This window comes from Bos indicus, chromosome 10 (assembly GCF_029378745.1).
Source record: "Bos indicus isolate NIAB-ARS_2022 breed Sahiwal x Tharparkar chromosome 10, NIAB-ARS_B.indTharparkar_mat_pri_1.0, whole genome shotgun sequence".
Lineage (NCBI taxonomy): Eukaryota > Metazoa > Chordata > Mammalia > Artiodactyla > Bovidae > Bos > Bos indicus.
In genome coordinates this window covers 44912853-44930917 of record NC_091769.1, presented here as the reverse complement: position 1 = coordinate 44930917, position 18065 = coordinate 44912853, and the positions used below count along the sequence as shown (strand labels likewise).

At 41.6% G+C, this 18065-nt stretch overlaps 1 protein-coding gene across 1 annotated transcript in view; it reads left to right on the top strand.

Annotated features, from left to right (window-relative positions):
- LOC139185243 (uncharacterized) overlaps nt 1-18065 on the top strand; it is a 214989-nt gene that overhangs the window by 39212 nt on the left and 157712 nt on the right. Inside the window, exon 4 of the mRNA XM_070797415.1 lies at nt 13156-13197. The gene's annotated coding sequence lies outside the window, so the exon portion shown is untranslated. The remainder of the gene's footprint in view (nt 1-13155; nt 13198-18065) is intronic.

Here is an 18065-nt window from a genome sequence, read left to right as displayed (position 1 = left end):
GAAAAAGTTGGCTTAAAGCTCAACATTTAGAAAACTAAGATCATGGCATCCAGTCCCATCACTTCATGGCAAATAGATGGGGAAACAGTGGAAACAGTGGCAGACTTTATTTTTGGGGGCTCCAAAATCACTGCAGATGGTGATTGCAGCCACGAAATTAAAAGACGCTTACTCCTTGGAAGGAAAGTTATGACCAACCTAGATAGCATATTCGGAGAAGGCAATGGCACCCCACTCCAGTACTCTTGCCTGGAAAATCCCATGGATGGAGGAGCCTGGTAGGCTGCAGTCCATGGGGTCACTAAGAGTCGGACACGACTGAGTGACTTCACTTTCACTTTTCACTTTCATGCATTGGAGAAGGAAATGGCAACCCACTCCAGTGTTCTTGCCTGGAGAATCCCAGGGATGGGGGAGCCTGGTGGGGTGCCGTCTATGGGATCAAACAGAGTCGGACACGACTGAAGCGACTTAGCAGCAGCAGTAGCAGATAGCATATTAAAAAGCAGAGATTACTTTGTCAACAAAAGTCTGTCTAGTCAAGGCTATGGTTTTTCCAGTAGTCAGGTATGGATGTGAGAGTTGGACTATAAAGTAAGCTGAGTGCCAAGGAATTGATGCTTTTGAACTGTGGTGTTGGAGAAGACTCTTGAGAGTCCCTTGGACTCCAAGGAGATCAAACCAGTCCATCCTAAAGATCAGTTCTGGGTGTTCATTGGAAGGCCTGATGTTGAAGCTGAAACTCCAATACTTTGGCCACCTAATGTGAAGAGCTGATTCATTATAAAAGACCCTGATGCTGGGGAAGATTGAAGGCAGGAGGAGAAGGGGACGACAGAGGATGAGATGGTTGGATGGCATCACCGACTCAATGGATATGAGTTTGGGTGGACTCTGGGAGTTGCTGATGGACAGGGAGGCCTGGCATGCTGTGGTTCATGGGGTCACAAAGAGTTGGACACGACTAAGCGACTGAACTGAACTGAATGAGCATACCATGTCTTACGATGAACCTGGCTCTTTCTCCGTGTCTGTCTCCCTTTTGTCCCCTCCCCTCTGCATCTCAGCTGGCCACTCTCTGACTTCTCACCTGCCATCATCCTTCTGGTGGGTACCACCATCCTGCCCGTTATTGTCTTCCTTGGAGAGGTGAACCAGGGAACACAGACAGGTAAGAAGAGGCCAGTGCCTGTGCTAAGTCCTAGCAGTGAAGGGGCTGTAGCTTCCCCAGGCAGTGGGATCAGGGCAGGGCGAGAGCCTGCAGCTGGGAAGCTGGAGGGCTTGTAGTTTCTGTCAGATGATGGAGTTCAGCTCAGGAACTGTAACCTGCTTATTAGCCCACTGGATGTTTCCTAAGAACTGCTGCTACTGCTCTGGGGAAAGGTAGGGTGGGTCCTGGCACTTATCCCATTCAGCCCCTTGAAGATTTCAGCTTGCTTGTGCATCTTGATGTTAAAGCTGCAGGATATTTCCTGTGCTTAGTTCCTCAGTCATGTTCGACTCTTGTGACCCCATGGGCTGTAGCCCACCAGGCTCCTCTGTCCATGGGATTCTCCAGGCAAGAATAATGGAGTGGGAAGTCATTCCCTTCTCCAGGGGATCTTCCCGACCCAGGGACTGAACCCACATCTCCTACACTGGCAGGAGGATTCTTCACCACTGAGCCACCTAGGAGGCCCTAGGATATTCGTAGTACATCACATAATGATGCTGGGTCTCTGGCTTCTTGCCAGCCAGCTTGTCACATTTGAGTTTCAGACTATGGTACTGAGCCTGCAGCAGCTGAACCTCATGTTTGATGAGGTCGCAGGGGTCTGAGGTGGTGAATTTGAGTTGCTGGAGTGGGTGTGACCAGCCGGAATGCCTGCTTCGTGCTGACATCTTGTTAAGTCATGGTGGGGCCCAGCCTCCAACTGCTCAGGGCAACCTCACCTTTGTCTCCATAGCACGGGTCCGCAGCTCCCAGGGTCTTCGCTGTAGCCTCCTGTGCCTAGCCTCGCCTGCTTCCTGCTTTCTGTCTTTTTACATGTCTTATCTGAATTTTGTAAATTAGACTTCCCCTCCCCTAATCCAGGGAGCTTCTGATCTGATTTTTTGTAGTTACTGATCTCATCAGTTTTCTTGTTCCAGAGTATCTGTCAAATAGAAATAGGTAATTTGAAAATGTTTAGTAGCTCATATAGCTTTCTTCTAGAATGCCAAACAACTTCATAACTCTAGAGTCTGTTTCCTTTTGCTGAATATGTTTTCCAGTTTCATCCTTGATGTAGCAGCAGTTCATTCTTTCCTATTGGTGGGCAGTATTTTATTTTACAAAAACACAATAATTTGTTTACCCATTCTCCAGTTGATGTTGCACTATTTCCAGATTTTAGCTGCTTTGAGAAAAGCTACTATGAACCTTCATGCACCAGTCTTTTTAATACATGTTTATCTTTTAGGTGATACAGGAAGTTAATATTTAAGTTTATCAGAAACTGCCTACCTGCTTTCCAAAGTGTTTGATCCATTTTATACTACCTCCAGCTTTGTGTAAGAGTTCTAGTTGTTCCACATCCTTTCCAATACTTTGTATTTAGTCTTTTGTTTTGTTTTGGACATTCTAGTTATATCCTGTAGGGGCTTTTATTTTCATTTTATTGATGACTAATAATGTTGAATACCTTTTAAAATGTGTGTTGGTCATTTGTATATCTTTTGCATAGAGTCTTTTGCAGAATTTTCTCTTTTTAAAAATGTAGTCTTCTGTGGGGAGAAAGGACACTTAGGGAATTTGGGATCAACATGTTACATACTGCTGTATTTAAAATGGATAACCAACAAGGCCCTACTATATAGCACAGGGAAATCTGCTCATTATCATGTGACAGCCTGGATGGGAGCGAAGTTTGGGGAATAATGGATACATGTATATGTATGGCTGAGTTCTTTTGCTGTCCACCTGAAAATAAAAAATGTTAAAAAAAAAAAAAAAAGAAATGTGGGTAAGAATAGCAAACATCTGAGAAAGTGAGCTGCAACAGGTTTTACTTCCCCCGCCCTAATAAAGGACTAGCAGTCTAACATAAGTTATAATTTCTTTCTCAACACTCTCAACCTCACCTCTAGAAATTTCATCTATAAAATTTTGCCTGGTTGATAGCTGGAAGAATATCCTTCCCCCACTCCCCCCCATCTAGCTCTCTCTCCCAATCTGGCCTCACTTTTGCCTTCACAGGCATTTCCCACAAATTTGAAAGGGGACTTACAGTGAGACGACAATGTCCCCAAATCACATTCTTTGAGGAGCATGGCTCCCAGAAAGAGTTACCACCCGAGGCTGTGTGTTTTTCTTGTGTTGTGTTCCTGGTTGGCCAGGCCACAGAGACTGGGCAGGAAAATGACCCACTGGCATATAGGTAGGCGGGTTCACTCCTGATTATGTAGAATAGAGCAGAGCTGTCTAACATTCACATATTTATGAATCACTGGGGATCTTGTTAAAATATAGATTCTAATTCAATAAGCTTCTGGGATAGGGGCCAAGAGCCTATGTTTTGATGTGTTTGTGGGGGAGAAGCGAACTCCATGTCTTTCTACTCGGGTCATCTTGGGCTCCTCCCCCTAGAGCCTGCAGTTCTAACATGCTCACAGCGATGCAGGTGCTGCTACTCTGTGGCACAGCACACCTCTCCTTGACCCCCTATTCTACTACCTTCTCATCAGAGAATTTTAGAACTGGAGGGAATCTTGAACATCTTGTTTCAGTTCAGTTTAGTTGCTCAGTTGTGTCCAACTCTTTGCGACCCCATGAATCGCACCACGCCAGGCCTCCCTGTCCATCACCAACTCCTGGAGTTCACTCAGACTCACATCCATTGAGTCAGTGATGCCATCCAGCCGTCTCATCCTCTGTCGTCCCCTTCTCCTCCTGCCCCCAATCTCTCCCAGCGTCAGAGTCTTTTCCAATGAGTCAACTCTTCGCATGAGGTGGCCAAAGTACTGGAGTTTCAGCTTTAGCATCATACCTTCCAAAGAAATCCCAGGGCTGATCTCCTTCAGAATGGACTGGTTGGATCTCCTTGCAGTCCAAGGGACTCTCAAGAGTCTTCTCCAACACCACAGTTCAAAAGCATCAATTCTTCGGCACTCAGCTTTCTTCACAGTCCAACTCTCACATCCATACATGACCACTGGAAAAACCATAGTCTTGACTAGACGGACTTTTGTTGGCAAAGTAATGTCTCTGCTTTTGAATATGCTATCTAGGTTGGTCATAACTTTTCTTCCAAGGAGTAAGCGTCTTTTAATTTCATGGCTGCAGTCACAATCTACAGTGATTTTGGAGCCCCCAAAAATAAAGTCTGACACTGTTTCCACTGTTTCCCCATCTATTTCCCATGAAGTGATGGGACCGGATGCCATGATCTTCGTTTTCTGAATGTTGAGCTTTAAGCCAACTTTTTCACTCTCCACTTTCACTTTCATCGAGAGGCTTTTTAGTTCCTCTTCACTTTCTGCCATAAGGGTGGTGTCATCTGCATATCTGAGGTTATTGATATTTCTCCTGGAAATCTTGATTCCAGCTTGTGCTTCTTCCAGCCCAGCATTTCTCATGATGTACTCTGCATAGAAGTTAAATAAGCAGGGTGACAATATACAGCCTTGACGTACTCCTTTTCCTATTTGGAACCAGTCTGTTGTTCCATGTCCAGTTCTAACTGTTGCTTCCTGACCTGCATATAGGTTTCTCAAGAGGCAGGTTGGGTGGTCTGGTATTCCCATCTTTTTCAGAATTTTCCACAGTTTATTGTGATCCACACAGTCAAAGGCTTTGGCATAGTCAATAAAGCAGAAATAGATGTTTTTCTGGAACTCTCTTGCTTTTTCGATTAACATCTTGTTTAGTCTACCCTAAAATACTGGCCTATGGAGTGGCCTCATCTGAACCACTGGGAGAACTTTACAAACTTAGACTCCCAGAGATTCTGATTCAGTTCTAGACATCTGTGTTCTTTCAAAGCTTCCTAGGTCAACTGGAGGAGAAAAAAGGCTTTGAACTATTAACTGTATCCTTTTATAAATAAGGAAACAGGTTGTGGGGTGATTATGTGACTTGTCCAATAAGACCCAGTTAGTGACAACATCGGGACCAGAACTTAGAGACCCTTTTAGCACACCACTCTGTTATTTCCTTTTTGGCTGCCCAAGGCAGTTGCTTGGGCTAAGAAAGGAAAGCAACTTTCCATTCTGAGTAAATGATTCTTAAATGTGAAATAAAAGCCAGGTTCAGTGTGGTTTACTGGGGTGCCATTTCACCCAGAACATTTTCCTCTGCTGGAAGCAAACCCAAAGAGGTCTAATGGGCATTTGTTTCCATCCTACTCTGGAAGGAAGTTGCATGGACAAGTGCACTGTAGAAATGGAAGTGGTTCACATCATATTCCCCTGGGAGATAATTTCATACTTTAAAAGGTTTTTGTTCCTAGGTGTTTTTGACACCCAATGAAAATATCACTGGTTTCAATGTAATCAGCAATCTTAAAGTTGACATTGTAATCCTTTCATCTTAGAACTTAAAGCTTTCTTGTTTATTTTCATTTCAGGTGCCATAGCTCCTGGATTGGGTTGCCTTTATCTGGTGTCTTTAATTTTTGGTGGGACACTGAAACTTGGCAGGAAGTCAACTTCTCCCTCCTTACTGAGCTGTGCCAATTCAGAGAGTAGAACTATGATTTGGGTTTTTCCTTCTCTCTGGGTAATTCCTGCTTTACTATTTTTGGTTCTTTCTTTTTGAGAAGAAAATAGCTCTGTTAATGTTAAAGGAAAGTATATACTAGTCTCATTCCACATAAACAGGCCTGTTGTCCAGTTGAGGGAGTTTCTATGTGTTACAAGGGTTTTCTCCGCAGTATCTGCATTTCCAAACTGGATCATCTCCTCTGCACTTACAGTGAGCTATCTCAGCTGGATAACTTCTCCTTCCATTCTGAAGCTACACGGGCTACTCTGACCATTAGAGACTCCAGCCTCTGGTCACCCCCTGAAGGACATCTTGTGAGCCATCCTTGGGTTTCTCTGCTAGAGACAAATCTGTTCTTGCCCTGTGAATGCTGCCTCTGCTGCTGCTGCTGCTGCTGCTAAGTCGCTTCAGTCGTGTTCGACTCTGTGCGACCCCATAGACAGCAGCCCACCAGGCTCCCCCGTCCCTGGGATTCTCCAGGCAAGAACACTGGAGTGGGTTGCCATTTCCTTCTCCAATGCATGAAAGTGAAAAGCAAAAGTGAAGTCGCTCAGTCGTGTTTTAGCGACCCCATGGACTGCAGCCCACCAGGCTCCTCCGTCCATGGGATTTTCCAGGCAAGAGTATTGGAGTGGGGTGCCATTGCCTTCTCCCAAATGCTGCCTCTAGATAAAGAATAAACACAGAGCCTTCTTCAAGTGAATTTTCTTTCTAAAGCAGCTTTTAAGCAAGTGACCTAAAATTAATTCTTGCTTAAGGACAGTGCAAACATTTTCAGGGCACTGACTTTCAGCAGGTGCCTTCATTATACCGTGGGCTTAGCTTGGACTAAGAATACATGGTTGAATGCCAGGCTCAGCTCCCCTCTGCATAGTCAGAGTCCTAGAAAGCTTCAAGCTTCCCATTCTTATAATGGGAATAATGTTACCTGGACTGTTTAAAATGGGAGGAGATATGTAAAAGCACTTAGCAAGATGTACACCTTGAAACAAATATAAGGCAGTACTATTATCACCAAGAAATAATGTTCTACGTGTTATGTAGAATCATTGGCCTTATTCCCTGTTAGACTTTTTTTTTTTATGTTTTTAAATTTTTATTCCTTTATTTCTCATGTGTTCCCCATCCTGAACCCTCCTCCCTCCTCCCTCCCCATACCATCCCTCTGGGTCGTCCCAGTGCACCAGCCCCAAGCATCCAGCATCGTGCATTGAACCTGGACTGGCATCTCGTTTCATACATGACATTTCACATGTTTCAATGCCATTCTCCCAAATCTTCCCACCCTCTCCCTCTCCCACAGAGTCCATAAGACTGTTCTATACATCAGTGTCTCTTTTGCTGTCTCGTATACAGGGTTATCGTTACCATCTTTCTAAATTCCATATATATGCGTTAGTATACTGTATTGGTGTTTTTCCTTCTGGCTTACTTCACTCTGTATAATAGGCTCCAGTTTCATCCACCCCATTAGAACTGATTCAAATGTATTCTTTTTAATGGCTGAGTAATACTCCATTGTGTATATGTACCACAGCTTTCTTATCCATTCATCTGCTGATGGACATCTAGGTTGCTTCCATGTCCTGGCTATTATAAACAGTGCTGCGATGAACATTGGGGTACACATGTCTCTTTCCCTTCTGGTTTCCTCAGTGTGTATGCCCAGCAGTGGGATTGCTGGATCATAAGGCAGTTCTATTTCCAGTTTTTTAAGGAATCTCCACACTGTTCTCCATAGTGGCTGTACTAGTTTGCATTCCCACCAACAGTGTAAGATAAAATATGATGTTGCAGCTATGTGGGGGTTGGGAAAATTCTCCACTCGGACCTCCTCCTTGGAAGCAGGGTTTAGCCCTTGCTAGTCGTCACAGCATCAGGCCCTATTTTCCAGGAACTGCTCCCAGCCAAGGCTACATGTGGCAGGGGTTTTAAGACATGGAAACACAGCTCCTCTGAAGGGCGATTTTGCCTGAGGAGTCTCCATCAGTTTGCTACAACTTTCCTGGAAGTGCACAGGGTTTCATACCTCCCTCCCTTCTCTCTCTCTCCTTTGAAGAAGTATGAACTTATTGTAGTTTGCTTGTCCTCCCTGCCTCTTCTTCCCCACCCACCCCCTCATTATTCTCCACTGGTGTTGCCGGTTTTAATCCCGTAAAACAAACTTCTTGCCTCCCTTAATCTCAATTTACTGTGTGCTTCTTTGAGACTTGGACTAATGCAGACTGTGAATTCAACTTTCTATGACTGTTCCAGAGCATTCAGAGCTATTAGTGACAATTTTGGGAAGCTTCCTTGGAGTAGGTCAGTTCTCCGATTCTACTCATTTCTTGGGCACAAGACTGGTTCTCATACAAGTGTCCTGCTTTGGCCCCAGCACTCTTTGGACACTAACTGCCTATGTGGCACTGGTAGGGACAGACCACTTACTCTTTAACCTCTCCACAGCCTCCTCTTCAGCCTGCCACTTCTCTCTTTAGTCCCTCATTTACAAAAGCCCTCATTTTGCCTTTTTTCACACACAGTAGTCCCTAATTTCCTCTATTAGAATGAATGAGCTTGTAATGGAGTTAAAAAAAAAATCAGTGATTTAAAAGAACAATGGTTTATTTCTCTATTACCCTGTGTGTCTGCCATGGCTTGATAGGAGGGCTCTGCTTGTCACAGTCACTTAGAGGTCACAGGCTAGCGCTGAAACAGGCTTCCTCTCAACATGTGCCACACCGATGATGGAGGCAGAGAAGAGCAGACTGTGGTACGAATACTTGCAATTACATGCTTTGTCCCGGAAGTGACGTAACTGATCTGTTTGCATTTCACTGGTCAAAGCAAGTCACGTGGCCCGTCGTAACTTCCTGGGGGCGACGTAAAGGGGAGCAAGTGAAATGCTTAACCCCACAGTTTCTCAGAAAAAATAGGTCTGAACGAACCCAAGTTTTTCGTTCGTGAACTCAATTGATGTCCCTGGAACCTTGGGAGAGTTAAATTCTCTGAACTGACAAAACTTTAAAGGAATGAAAGAAGTCCTTTCGGAAGCTGCCTGAGGAGAAGGGAAACACCGTCTTGATCAATCCTTGGGGACCTGCACTCTCAGAGATGGATGTAGAACGATTCTTTCTCTGGCCTTGGCTGAATGAGTCTGTTTACATAGCTTTTCTGACTCTTGCTTTTCCCTGTGGATGTGGAGAGGTTTCTAAGGGCCTCAGATTTAAAATGCCAAATACAGTGTGGATTGAATTTCAGTTCTCTTGGGTGAGTTGAGTAAAGGGTATTGCACATGGTACCTTAAGCAGATCAATTCAACAGAAAAATTAAGTCAGATGATTTTTTTTCATATGTGTGCGACATAATGGTTAAGTGAACTACAATGTCCATTTTCCCAGTGGCAATTTTTAGAAAATGAAAGATATAGAATATATGTATAAAGTTAGGTAGAGTCCTTCTTTTTAAGAGGGTAAGGGAATGTGTAGTGCAAAGGAGTGAAGCATCAATGAGAGAACTTTTGAACAAATTAGCTTGAAACAGTATAAAATTCTATCTGCCTCAAAATAAGACTTTAGGTCCCAGAGTTCACTTTCTCTGAACTATTACTCTAGTGTAGCATTCTTGTTCCTCTAAGTTTTAAGAAATTCATTGAAAAAATCTTATTTGTAGTCATGAGTCAGAGCGCACAGTAGGGGATATGTTAGTATTTCAGCACAGCTGGCAGCATGTTGCTCTCTAAAATGGGCTGGTAGCCCTTTTCTTGGCCACTGCTCATAGAACAATAACCAAATGTTCTATAAGAGGAGAACCGAGTTAGACTTCTGTGCATGGTATAAAGCAGCATTTTTTTCTGCCGCCCCTCCCCCGCCCCTTTTTAAAAAATATGTGTCCTTGCCAAATTTTATTATGGGATGATGAAGTCTTAACAGTTCTTATTCAACCTGAAATTATCAGGAAAAGACCTGTGTTTGCCTAAGGAGAGACAGGGAGGACTGGTTTCATTCTGTTAATAGTCTGTTGCTGCTACTGCTGCTGCTAAGTCGCTTCGGTCGTGTCCGACTCTGTGCGACCCCATAGATGGCAGCCCACTAGGCTCCATCTTCCCTGGGATTCTCCAGGCAAGAACACTGGAGTGGGTTGCCATTTCCTTCTCCATTTCATGAAAAGTGAAAGTGAAGTCGCTCAGTCGTGTCCAACTCTTATAGACCCCATGGGCTACAGCCTATCAGGCTCTTCCGTCCATGGGATTTTCCAGGCAAGAGTACTGGAGTGGGTTGCCACTGCCTTCTCTGCAATAGTCTGTAGGTATGAACAATTAGAAAACCTCTCTCAACAGCTATTTTTAGAAGTGCATTAGATCATCAGATAACAGCTTCTTAGGAGTCCTCTTGTTACATCTGAGTCTAGGGAGAGTTTGGATGAAGGTATGAACAGGTATTCACCCAGATCTGTTTGAGGATCAAAATTAGAGGGAGGTACTTGGTTCTAACATTATAAAAAGCACCCATTTTTTTTTTTTTGTAAATTTATTTATTTTAATTGGTGGCTAAATGCTTTACAATATTGTAGTGGTTTTTGCCTTACATTGATATGAATCAGCCATGGGTGTACATGTGTCCCTCATCCTGAACCCCGCACCCACCTTACTCCCCATCCCATTCCTCAGGGTCATCCCAGTGCACCAGCCCTGAGTGCCCTGTGTCATGCATAAAACCTGGATTGGCAATCTATTTCACATATGGAAATATACATGTTTCAATGCTATCTTTCAAATCATCTCACCTTCGCCTTCTCCCACAGAGTCCAAAGGTCTGTTCTTTACATCTGTGTCTCTTTTGCTGTCTCGCATATAGGGTTATTGTTATCATCTTTCTAAATTCCATATATATGTGTTTATATACTGCATTGGTGTTTTTCTTTCTGACTTACCTTACTCTGTATAATAGTCTCCAGTTTCATCCACCTCATTAGAACTGATTCAAATGCATTCTTTCTAATAGCTGAGTAATATTCCATTGTGTATACATACCATAGCTTTCTTATCTATTCATCTGCCAATGGACATCTAGGTTGCTTCCATGTCCTAGCTATTGTAAACAGTGCTGCGATGAACATTGGGGTACACCTGTCTCTTTCAATTCAAAAGCACCCATTTTAAAATCAAAATATCTATAATTAATTTATGAGTCCCTATTTGAAAAGTAAATGAAGGTTCCCCAGACTTTTCTTAGAGAGTAACTTCTTTATTGAGTGTGATTTTTAATCCTCTAAGAGAGGATCAGGGTATGGAGAAGGCATCTTCTCAGTCTAGTTTGTCTCAAGATGGGACTTGGTGACACTGTTAGGAATCATACGATGTAATCTGCCAAAATAAAGTGCTAGCCATCAGGCACAGAGGATACACCATAGTAACAGCTATAAATCATTAAATAGTTACTATATATAGCTCTACTATATAGAGGTACTTTACAGGCCTTATCTTGTTTAATTTACTGTCTAGTAACTGAGACCAGACATAGAAACCATCTGTGTGCACTTTAGGGTAGGAAGAATATGAAACAAGATAAAAAGAGAATAGCTTGTTATCACATGAGCCTGGAAGCTCAAATATAATTCCTCTGATATTAAAATCACCAATATGCCTATCTTTGTTTATGCTGATTTTTTTTTTTTCCTGTATGGCTGGAAGCTATTTTCTAAGAGTCAGTATTCTTACAGGCCAGTAACAGAGTCCAAGTGATAAGCAATTCAGGTCCGTTTAGAGTTATGTATTAGTTAGAATTACTTCAGCAGCAAATAACAAAATACCCTACTAATAGTAGATGAACCTAAAAACGTTTAAGTGTTTCATTTACTAGGAAATCTAAGGGTAAGTGATCCCAGGGTTAGATGCTGTTACGTCGGCATCTCTACAGTTGTTTTGGCCTTTAAAATGTCACAAGGCATTTGCAGTAGCTTTGGCTTCCCAGGTGGCGCTAGTGGTGAAGAACCCTCCTGCCAATGCAGGAGACTTAAGAGACACGGGTTCGATCCCTGGGTTGGGAAGATCCCTAGAGGAGGAAGTGGCAACCCACTCCAGTATTCTTGCCTGGAGAATCCCATGGACAGAGGAGCCTGGTGGGCTATGATCCATGGGGTTGCAAAGAGTCGGATACAACTGAAGTGACTTAGCACATCATGTCCACATATAATAACATCCAAAAGATAAGGAAAAGGTGACCAGAAAAGCGGGACTCTCTCCTTTTGCATCTTTCCTATTGGAAAGAAAATCTTGTCGAGATACCCAGGCTTCTTCCTACAACTCATCAGCCTTACAGCATCCTCCCCTTACCGACTCATTACTGTCAAAGGGATACAGATCGGATTGTTATGACTAGTTTAAACAAATCACAATTCATCCTCAGGGACTGGGTTTATTGCCTCCTTGATAGGCAGGATAAAGGCCCTCCAAAGATGTTTATGTCCTAGACCCTGGAACCTTTAAATACGTTACCTTACATGGAAAAGGGGCTTTGCATAGGAGATTAAGTTAAAGATCTTGATATGGGGAGAGTAGCCTAGTTTATCTAGGGGGCCCAGTATAACCACAGAGGTCCTTCTGAAGTAGAGGCAGGAGGGCTGAAGTCAGAGAAGGAGATGATTGAAAAAGAAATTGCAGTGCTGTGGATCCACAAATCAAGGAATGCTGGCAACTTCTAGAAGTTATAGAAGATGAGGAAATGGATTCTGCCCTGGAGTCTCCAGAGGATTGTTGACCCATTTAGAGCTCTGACCTCCAAATCATAGAAAAATAAATTCTTGTTGTTTTAAGCCACAAAATTTGTGGTAATTTTTTACAGTAGCAATAGGAAACCAATGTACCTCATAAAGAAAGTTGAGATTGCGTTATCAAGAATGAAGAGGGAATAGCTGTTGGTGGATAGCTGAAGAGGAAACAGCTGTTGGTGGATAGCTAAAAGGGTTTCCTATATTCTTGGAGAAGAATCTTGAGTCATTGCAAGGCACAGTCTAGTGTATACTGAATAAAGAAGAAGCCAGTAGGTACAGCTCATGGGTTGATGGGTTTGGAGTAGATGTTTGAATGGCAGCACTTGTGGGTCTAACCCATCTGACCTGAGCACAGTATGACTGAGTTGTGCTTGGGATCTAACAGTACTAGATTAAGTTGCCTGCAGAAAGGCAGATCTTTAGAGAATTGTCCAGGACAAAAGAACAAACTAGAACTGAGAAGGGGAATTAGATCTCTGTAAGAGGCAGCCTGAAAAATAAGTATGGACTGTTGGAAAAGATAAGGCAAGGGTTTTAGAAATTAATGAAGATTTTTAGTCAGGACCCAAGTAAGTCAGAGAACTCTCTCAACTACATCCTTTACTTAGGAAGATGCCTTGGACCTAGCATTCTTTGAGTCATTTGGTCTACTAATCCTAGGATGTGGCTTTTGTCTTCAGGTGGTCTAACATCTCATCTGATGAAGGAAGGAAAGAAGAAGGGTAAGCTTTCTTTATTTTTTTAAATTGAAGCATACTTGATTTATAATGTATTAATTTCTGCTGTACTGCAAAGTGATTCAGTTATACATACATATATGTATGTATATATGTTCTTTTTTATATTCTTTCATATAAAAATTATATATATTTATATGTTATGTATTATACATATAACTGAGTTATATATAGTTATTACTTTTTATATTTTTTTCTATTATGGTTTATCATAAGATATTGACTATAGTTCTCTGCTATGCAGCGGGACCTTGTTGTTTATCCATCCTATATATATTAGCTTGCGGCTGGTAACTGCAACCTCTGACTCCATCCTTCCCCCATTCCCCTCCCCCTTGGCAACTGCAAGTCTGTTCTCTATGTCTGTGAGTCTGCTTCTGTTTGTAGATAGTTTTGTTTGTGTCCTATTTTAGTGATATCTTATGGTATTTGTCTTTTTCTTTCTGACTTATCTCACTTAGTATGATACTCTCTGATTGCATCTGTATTGCTGCAAATGGGATTATTTCATTATTTTTTATGACTGAGTAGTATTCCGTAGTATGTATGTACCATGTCTTCTTGATCCATTCATCTGTTGATGGACATTTAGGTGGTTTCCATGTCTTGGCTGTTATCAATAATGCTGGTATGAACTTAGGAGTGCATGTATCTTTTTCAATTAGAATTTTGTCTGGATATATGCTCAGGAGTGGGATTGCTGGGTCATATGGTAATTCTATTGTTAGTTTTCTGAGGAACCTCTCTACTGTTTTTCATAGTGATGCACCAACTTACATTCCCACCAGTAGTGTACGAGAGATCCCTCTTTTCCACATCCTCTCCAGCATTTGTTATTTGTAGAGTTTTTAATGATGGCTGTTCTGACTGGTGTGAGATGATACCTTGATTTGATTTTGATTTTCAATTTTGATTTGTCTAGTCTTTTAAGCTTTATTCATTTTAAGGAGGCATTCCAGAAATTCCATATATCACTTCTGTTTAATTTTCATTGGACGGAACTTATTCACATGGTTGAATGAATGTACTATAAAGGAAATAGGGAAATGCCATTTTTTAGCTTTATGGTGAGCACCCAATTAAAATCAGAGTGCTTGTACAAACTTCCAGCTATAAAATAAATAAGTACTGGGAATGTAATTACAATATGATGACTTATAATTATCCTTGCTGTATGGTGTATTTGACAGTTGCTAATTGAATCAGTTCAATTCAGTTGCTCAGTCATGTCTGACTCTTTGTGACCCCTTGGACTGCAGCATGCCAGGCTTCCCTGTCCATCACCAACTCCCAGAGCTTGCTTAAACTCATGTCCATCGAGTCGGTGATGCCATTCAACCATCTCATCCTCTGTCGTCCCCTTCTCCTCCTTCCTTCAATCTTTCCCAGCATCGGAGTCTTTTCAAATGAGTCAGTTCTTCGCATTAGGTGGCCAAAGTATTGGAGTTTCAGCTTCAACATCAGTCCTTCCAATGAATATTCACAACTGATTTCCTTTAGGATGGACTCCTTGCAGTCCAAGGGACTCTCAAGAGACTTCTCCAACACCACAGTTCAGAAGCATCAATTCTTCAGCACTCAGCTTTCTTTATGGTCCAACTCTTACATCCATACATGACTACTGGAAAAGCCATAGCTTTGACTAGATGGACCTTGTTGATAAAGTAATGTCTCTGCTTTTTAACATGCTGTCTATGTTGGTCATAGCTTTTCTTTCAAGGAGCAAGCATCTTTTAATTTCATGACTGCAGTCACCATCTGCAGTGATTTTGGAGCCTCCCAAAAATAAAGTCTGTCACTGTTTCCATTGTTTCCCCATCTATTTGCCATGAAGTGATGGGACCAGTGCCATGATCTTAGTTTTCTGAATGTTGAGTTTTAAGCCAGCTTTTTCACTCTCCTCTTTCACTTTCATCAAGAGACTCTTTAGTTCTTCTTTGCTTTCTGCCATAAGGGTGGTATCATCTGCATATCTGAGGTTATTGATATTTCTCCCGGTGATCTTGATTCCAGCTTGTGCTTTATCCAGTCTGGTGTTTCTCATGATGTACTCCAATACTTTGGCCACCTCATGCGAAGAATTGACTCATTGGAAAAGACTCTGATGCTGGGAGGGATTGGAGGTAGGAGGAGAAGGGGACGACAGAGGATGAGATGGCTGGATGGCATCATCGACTCAATGCACATGAGTTTGAGTAAACTCCAGGAGTTGGTGATGGACAGGAAGCCTGGTGTGCTGCAGTCCATGGGGTTGCAAAGAGTTGGACACAACTGAGCGACTGAAGTGAACCGAACTCTGCATATAAGTTATATAAGCAGGTTGACAATATATAGCCTTGACGTACTCCTTTCCCAATTTGGAGCCAGCCCTTTGTTCCATGTCCAGTTCTAAATATTGCTTCTTGACCTGCATACAGACTTCTCAGGAGGCAGGTAAGGTGGTCTGGTATTCCCATCTCTTGAAGAATTTTTCATTGTTTGTTGTGATCCACACAGTCAAAGGCTTTAGTGTAGTCAGTGAAGCTGAAGTAGGTGTTCTTCTGGAATTCTCTTGCTTTTTCTATGATCCAACAAATGTTGGCAATTTGATCTCTGGTTCCTCTGCCTTTTCTAAATCCAGCTTGAATGTCTGGAAGTTCTCAGTTCACATACTATTGAACCCAGCTTGGAGAATTTTGAGTTCTTGTATCACATACTGTTGAATAGATCCTAAAAACTCTCATCATAAGGAAAAGGATTGTAACTATATGAGATGATGGATGTTAACTAGACTTATTGTGGTAATCATTTCACAATATATGGATATCAACTTATGATGCTGTATACCATAAACTTAGTCAGTGTTAGATGTCAATTATATCTCAATAAAACAAAAAATTTTGAGTTTTTAAGAAAAAAAGGAGAATAGATGCTGAGTCAGAACTAACAGTCTCTGTCATGGGAAGTAAGTTCAGTACTCTATAATTGGGGCACTTCAGTTTTCTTGACAGCATGAACAGTAAAGCAAGATATCTGTTTTTTTATTTCCAAAAATAATTAATAAGGTATATCATATTTTCAAAGATATCTATTAGGGTTACCAATTAAATATGTTAAACTGAACACAGTCTTTTGCTGTCTTCCCAATCTCTATTAGAATGACACTGACTCAATTATAAAAGCAAGTGAGAATGAGGTACTTTCTGAAATCAGGAAGATTAAGGGAAAGGTTGTGCACTGAATGGCATGATCTCTTCCTATTATCTTTCACTTTTTAGCGCCACAAACATTGGTAGTCAGATTATTACCTCTTATCTCCTCTTCCCATATCCCCACCCTCACCAGGCAGGAGATTGAAAGTCTTTCTGGGGAAAAGACTGGTTTGTGAAAATATATTAACTTGAAAATGCTTTGATCTAGCTATGCATAAAATTAAAAGAAAATAATAGGTTACAAGGTGTAAATGTATGTAGTAAGAAACATGGAGAAAGAAGAACTTGGTTGAAACAAAGTATTTCAGATTCAGAGTTTTTTGTTTCAGATTAATGAAATATTGATAATTAAGGGATTCTTTATTCTGAGTGTATCAAGAATACAATGGACACAATTTTTGAGTCAGAGAGGCAAAGTTCTCTTTAAGTTTATCTTTTTAGTTTACACATATTTTGACTTCTTCCCCTTACATATTTAGTTACTAGGGGCAGAGAGTCTCCATGATACTTAACTTTTAAATACAGTAGTAGTTGTAATAGGAGCCTGGTAGGCTGCAGTCCATGGGGTCGCTAAGAGTCAGACACGACTGAGCGACTTCACTTTCACTTTTTACTTTCATACATTGGAGAAGGAAATGGCAACCCACTCCAGTGTTCTTGCCTGGAGAATCCCAGGGACGGGGGAGCCTGGTGGGCTGCCGTCCATGGGGTCGCACAAAGTCGGACACGACTGAAGGGACTTAGCAGCAGCAGCAGCTGTTGTAATTTATAATCATGATGGTACATAGACAGTAGAAAATTCTATTTGCAAGAGAGAATGGTGTTTGTTCGCTTAAGTTGTAAACTTTATTCCTCATGGGGGCTTGAATTTTATGCACCTTTTTCTTATAAGTAGACCACTGATTAGAATCATGCTTGTCTTGCACAGTTAACTTTACCAACATAAAAAGCCATATAAATTCCCTAGGTATTTATTCCTTGTCATTGTGTAGGTAAAAAAATAGAGCAGAGTTTACAAGATATTAGTTTCTAAAACACAATTCAAAATCTCATTCTTGTACAGACTCAAGAGAAAAAAAAGATCTCTAAGCACTGATGCATAGTGATCCTCGGAGATGAAGGCAGCATTCTCTTCCCCATCAGGCAAACCCCGCCCATGCACACAGACCTTCCAACCACGCCTTTAAATTGCCCTACTCTTAAATATAAATGGAAATCCATGGGACATCCAGATATTTGAAGATGTCCTCCAACACCTAAGACAGAGAACAAAATAATCAAGGAGAAGCCTCTCAGAGGAAGCAGAGGCCATGCAGCAGCAGAAAACTTTAGATCAGAGAAGATATACTATCCATAATAAATTATTGAGATTTATATAAAGATGGAATATTCAGAAATAACAAAAGAACTTTTTTAGAAATTAAAAATAAAATAGCAAATAAATTTTAAAGGGTTGGAATTTAAAATTGAGGATACCATCAACTTTAAATTTTAAGTGGAGCAGAAAGATTCAGAGATAGACAGGAGAAGAGAAGATAAAACAAAATAAGATATCAACTCAGGAGTCCAACATCAGTCTAATAGATGCTAGACCAAGAGAGAACAAGAGAAAAATGGAAGGGGAGTAACTATCAGAGAAAGAATACAAGGCAGTTTTCTAGA